The sequence below is a fragment of the Peromyscus eremicus genome, chromosome 17, assembly GCF_949786415.1.
Source record: "Peromyscus eremicus chromosome 17, PerEre_H2_v1, whole genome shotgun sequence".
NCBI lineage: Eukaryota > Metazoa > Chordata > Mammalia > Rodentia > Cricetidae > Peromyscus > Peromyscus eremicus.
Window position 1 is genome coordinate 7,322,538 of NC_081433.1, and position 5,431 is coordinate 7,327,968.

A 5,431-nucleotide genomic window follows, 5' to 3' on the forward strand; every position below is an offset into this window, starting at 1 on the left:
AGGAGGAAAGATTCTCATATAATATTGAATAGAAACAGTGGTGAGGTTAAATGCCTTACCTGGCTCTGGTCTGGTTTGTTCTGTATTATTATTATTATTATTATTATTATTATTATTATTATTATTATTATTATTTAAGACAGTATCTTGCTGTACAGCCCAGACTGGATTGAACATACAGCAGTCTCCTTGCTTTGGCGTCTCCCATGCTGACAGTACAGACATGTGCCTCCACATCCTGCCCATTCCCAGTGTTTTAAGGAAGTCTTCCAGAGTCTACAGCAAGATGGTTGCAGGCTTACAGATTGGCTTTGTTTGGTGAAAAAACAAAACAAAACAAAAAATTCCTGGTTTGCTGAGGTTCTCCATCAAGGTTTGGTGTTTTTGGTCAAGGGCTTCCTCCGCCTCTCCTAGGACAGCCATTCTTGCCAGCCAGTTTTTGTGCGGAGCAGAGAAAGCACTGAGTGAGAGATGCATAGGCAGACAAGCACACAGAATAATAAAACATTGGTTTAAAAAGAGAAGCTACCCAAGAAGCTTCCCTTCCTTTCCCTTTCCTTCCCTTCCCTCCCCTCCCCTCCCCTTCCCTTCCGCCCTTCTCATCCAGTCTCCACCTGTATTATCACCTTCTCTCACTGCTGTGACCAAATATCTAACAAAATCGATGTAAAGAAGGAAGAATTCATTTTGGCTCACAGTGATGCTCACGGCAGGGAAGTCACAGTGGTGCGCACACGAGTCTGCCAACCATGTTGCATCCAGAGTCAGGAAGCAGAGAGAGCCGAACACGCATGCGCAGCAGGCTTCCTCCCATTTATTCACTCCAGGACCGCAGATGACAATGAGCATGCTCAGGGTAGGTCTTCTCAGTAGGTCTTTCTCTGCCTGAAAACACCCTCGCAGACTGTGGCGGCTAGTTTTATGTCAACTGGACATAAGAGTCATCGGAGAGAAGGGAACTTCAATTAAGAAAATGCCTCCAATCAACTGTCTAACCCACTCAGAGGGCCTGATCCAGTTGGTGACCCCTCAGCCATTGGTTCATATTTCATGTTTCCGTTCATTTGGCTATTTGTCCCTGTGCTTTATCCAACCTTGGTCTCAACAATTCTCGCTCATATAAACCCTCCTCATTCTCGCTAATTGGACTCCCAGAGACCCACCTGGGGCCTAGTCATGGATCTCTGCATCCAGATCCCTCAGTAGTTGGATGAGGTTTCTAGCACGACAATTAGGGTGTTTGGCCATCCCATCACCAGAGTAGGTCAGTTCGGACTGTCTCTCGACCATTGCCAGCAGTCTGTTGTGGGGGTATCTTTGTGGATTTCTGTGGGCCTCTCTAGCACTTTGTTTCTTCCTATTCTCATGTGGTCTTCATTTACCTGATCTGTTTGGGAGGCATCCAGGCAGTGGGACCGGGTCCTGTGCTCATTGCATGAGTTGGCTGTTTGAAACCTGGGGCCTATGCAGGGTCTCTTGGCTCGGCCTGGGAGGAGGGGACTGGACCTACCTGGACTGAGTTTACCAGGTTGATCTCAGTCTGCAGGGAAGGCTTTGCCCTGCAGGAGATGGGAATGGGGGTTGGGCTGGGGGGGGGGGGGAAGGTGAGGGGGGCAGGAGGGGGGAGAACAAGGGAATCCGTGGCTGATATGTAGAATTGAATTGTATTGCAAAATAAAAATTAAAAAATAAAAAATAAAAAAAAAAAGAAGAAAATGCCTCCATAAGTTCTGGCTGTAGGGGGTTTTCTTACTTAGTGATTAATGTGGAAGGGTCCAGCCCATGGTGGGTGGTGCCATCCCTGGGCTGGTGGTCCTGGGTTCAATAAGAAAGCAGGCTGAGCAAGCCATGGAGAGCAAGTCAGTAAGCGGCACCCGCCATGGCCTCTGCTTCAGCTCCTGCCTCCAGGTTCCTGCCCTGTTTGAGTTCCTGTCCTGACTTTCAAGATAAACTGTGATATGAAGTGTAAATGAAATAAACGCTTTTCTCTCCAAGCTGTTTTCGGTAGCGGTGTTTTGTAACAGCAACAGTCTTCCTAACTAAACCACAGCCCCACCCACATATGCGCTTCCACAGTGATTCCCAATGTAGTCAAGCTGACAGGAAAGCGTGACCATCAGACAGCCTCAGACAACCCTATCGTCCACCGGCCACAGGGGATAGACGCTTCTGTTTATGTTCCGTTTATCTAGCCTACTTCTTTTATAAAAGTGTATGTGCCATAGCCTCACTTCTACTTTCTGCTTTTAGAAAAGGTAATATAGAAACATACTCAAGCATCTTAAAAACAAAAACAAAAAAACCTTGCCTAGAAAGCTCTCCGTGTTGGGTCTTAATGTGCCAATACACGGGGCTGAAATGGCAGGACAATGCTCCAGCTCTGGGATGTGTGGATTCCTGTCTGACCTCTTAGCCTGGCCAATTTCTTCCAATTCCTTCTCTCCCCACATGAGACTCTGGTTTCTCTTACCATCCCTCCTTCATATAGAATGTCACAGCCACCTCAGAAGAGCTACTGCCCATGGATAGCTCTTGACCTTTGCTTAACCACTAGTCACCGGACCTGGAACACGGGCTGGCCTGGCCCTCTGTATCCTGACCATATCCCTCACTGACTGGTGCCTGAAGAAACCCAGGAGGTTGTTGCAGTTCATGCACATCTCCCTGCTTCTCACCCTAACCCTTCTGAGCTGGCTCCTTGTCAACAACGCTCTCCCTGCAGGCAGGATGGTGTGGTTCTGTCATACATGGAAGTCATACATGGGAGATGGTGACGTGGAGTGCACTGTTGGTGTGCTCACAAAGCACTATAGTTGTGAGCACAGTGCTGGCTTCCTGACATGCTGGTGTCCCATCTCTGCATCCCAGCCTCAGGAAGACCTGGGCTGAAGAGGCCTCAAACACCCTGCCGAACCTAGAACCACAGGACATGGAGCAAGAGGCCTCAAAGCAGATGGAGAGATTTCCCTTTCTGATTCCTTTCCAGTCGCTCCAGTAGTAAACCATCCCCTTGCTCCTGGGTATAAGGTCCTGTAATTCGTTACTGTTCTGAGCTGCACCCTGAGGTCTCCAGGTGTGATGGAGACAGAACTTCAGTGCACAGCCAGGGCGTTGCTCAGGATTTTTTGTTTTGTTTGTTTGTTTTTTGTTTTGTTTTGTTTTGTTTTTAGTGTGTTCTTCACTTTCCCTCTTCCTTGCTTTCTTGTCTTCCTTCCTCTGGTCAGTCTCACTCCTCCCTCTATGCCTACTCTAACATCTTTTCTCCAAATGCATCCCTGTCCCCACTGCTCTCCAAATGCATCCCTGTCCCCACTGCTCTCCAAATGCATTCCTGTCCTCACTGCTCTCCAAATGCATTCCTGTCCTCACTGCTCTCCAAATGCATCCCTGTCCTCACTGCTCTCCAAATGCATCCCTGTCCCCACTGCTCTCCAAATGCATTCCTGTCCTCACTGCTCTCCAAATGCATCCCTGTCCCCACTGCTCTCCAAATGCATTCCCTGTCCTCACTGCTCTCCAAATGCATTCCTGTCCCCACTGCTCTACAAATGCATTCCCTGTCCCCACTGCTCTACAAATGCATCCCTGTTCCCACTGCTCTCCAAATGCATTCCTGTCCCCACTGCTCTCCAAATGCATCCCTGTCCCCACTGCTCTCCAAATGCATTCCTGTCCTCACTGCTCTCCAAATGCATTTCTGTCCTCACTGCTCTCCAAATGCATTCCCTGTCCTCACTGCTCTCCAAATGCATTCCCTGTCCCCACTGCTCTCCAAATGCATTCCTGTTCCCACTGCTCTCCAAATGCATCTCTGTCCCCACTGCTCTCCAAATGCATTCCTGTCCTCACTGCTCTCCAAATGCATTCCTGTCCCCACTGCTCTCCAAATGCATTCCTGTCCCCACTGCTCTCCAAATGCATTCCTGTCCCCACTGCTCTCCAAATGCATTCCTGTCCTCACAGCCCTCCAACTTTTTGTCTAAACAAACTGGTATGCCTTATGAATGCTCTAAAAACATTCTAATAAACTAAAATGTCATCTAGGGAGTGAGGAGAACATGAAAACAGGGCAAGAACTGTTGGGGGGATGGAACTCTTGCTCGTAGTTGGCAGAATGCAGACAGCTGCTGGAGAACATACCATAATATGGTCCTATGTGAAAAATAAAAAACAGATTACTCCAGCATCCAGAAAACCTGTGTTTTGAAGAGACACCAAAGGCTCACTCCTGATTACTAACTACAGCCCAGGTTTGGAATCAATTGACTGTTTAGCAGCAGATGAATAGATAAATAAAAGAGGTCCCAGATCTGGCAGCTAAGCCTTTAACATCCCCTTTCTGAGTCTGTCAGCTGGCACTGAGTAAGAACTAGTCACTTGGAGCAAACACAGTTTTCACTTCAACGTTCAAGCACAGGAGAGATATCCAGTGCTCAGAAGAATACATCAGAGTTAGATAGCAATCCAGAATTGGTTTATTTTGAGGACTGGAAAGATAGTTCAATGATTAAAAGTATTTGCTGCTCTTGCAGAGGACCTGGGTCCAATTACCAGCACCCATACCACCTGCAGCTCACAGCCACCTGTAACTCCAGTTTCAGGACACCTAGTACCCTCTTCTGGATTTTTAGGGTATGCAAACAAAATATTCATACATATATAATAAAATAAATCTTTCAAAACATTGTTGTGAATTCCCTGGAGATCATGGAGAATGAATGAATAGATTGTAGAAGGCTAACTAAGAGAGTGCCTGCTATCCATGTTGCTATACTGAACATTGATTTGTTTGGTTGTTTTGTTTTGAGTCAGGATCTCACTATGTAGTCCTAGCTGGCCTTGAACTCACAGAGATCTACTTGCCCCTGCCTCTTAAGTGCTGAAGTTAATAAAGGCATGGGGCACTACCCCCAGCCTGGATAGGGGTCTTTCGAGGAAACAATACAAACAGTGAACCTTTTCACAATGTGCCAGATCTTGCTAATGTTTCCTTTAGTAGCCTCTTAGCTGCTGACTCCAGAAACCAGGCAACACTTGCTTGCAATGGTGGGTAGTGGTCTGCACTTGCCCACTCTTCGTAAAAAGGTTTCATTACAAAGTATTGCCCTGCTTCCCTCCACCATGTTGGACAGATTTAGGAGAGCACCTCAGAGATGTGCAAGCACATCTAAATCCCACAGACTGCTGCTATGGCCAAACATAGTTACAATATTCTTGGGAGCTTGATGATTCCGTAAGACACAGATGACACCCCACAAGGTGAATGAGAAAAATCCCCCAACAGCTTGCCTGTGCCTGTAAACATTAGAACAATGGTTAAGGAGCTTGAAAAAAAAAGTGCCCTGTGTATGTTCAAAAAGACACTCCCAGAAGCCACAAATTCCAGTGCCACAGATGAGCTACTCCCTAAGTGTTGTTGGCCCCAGAGCCC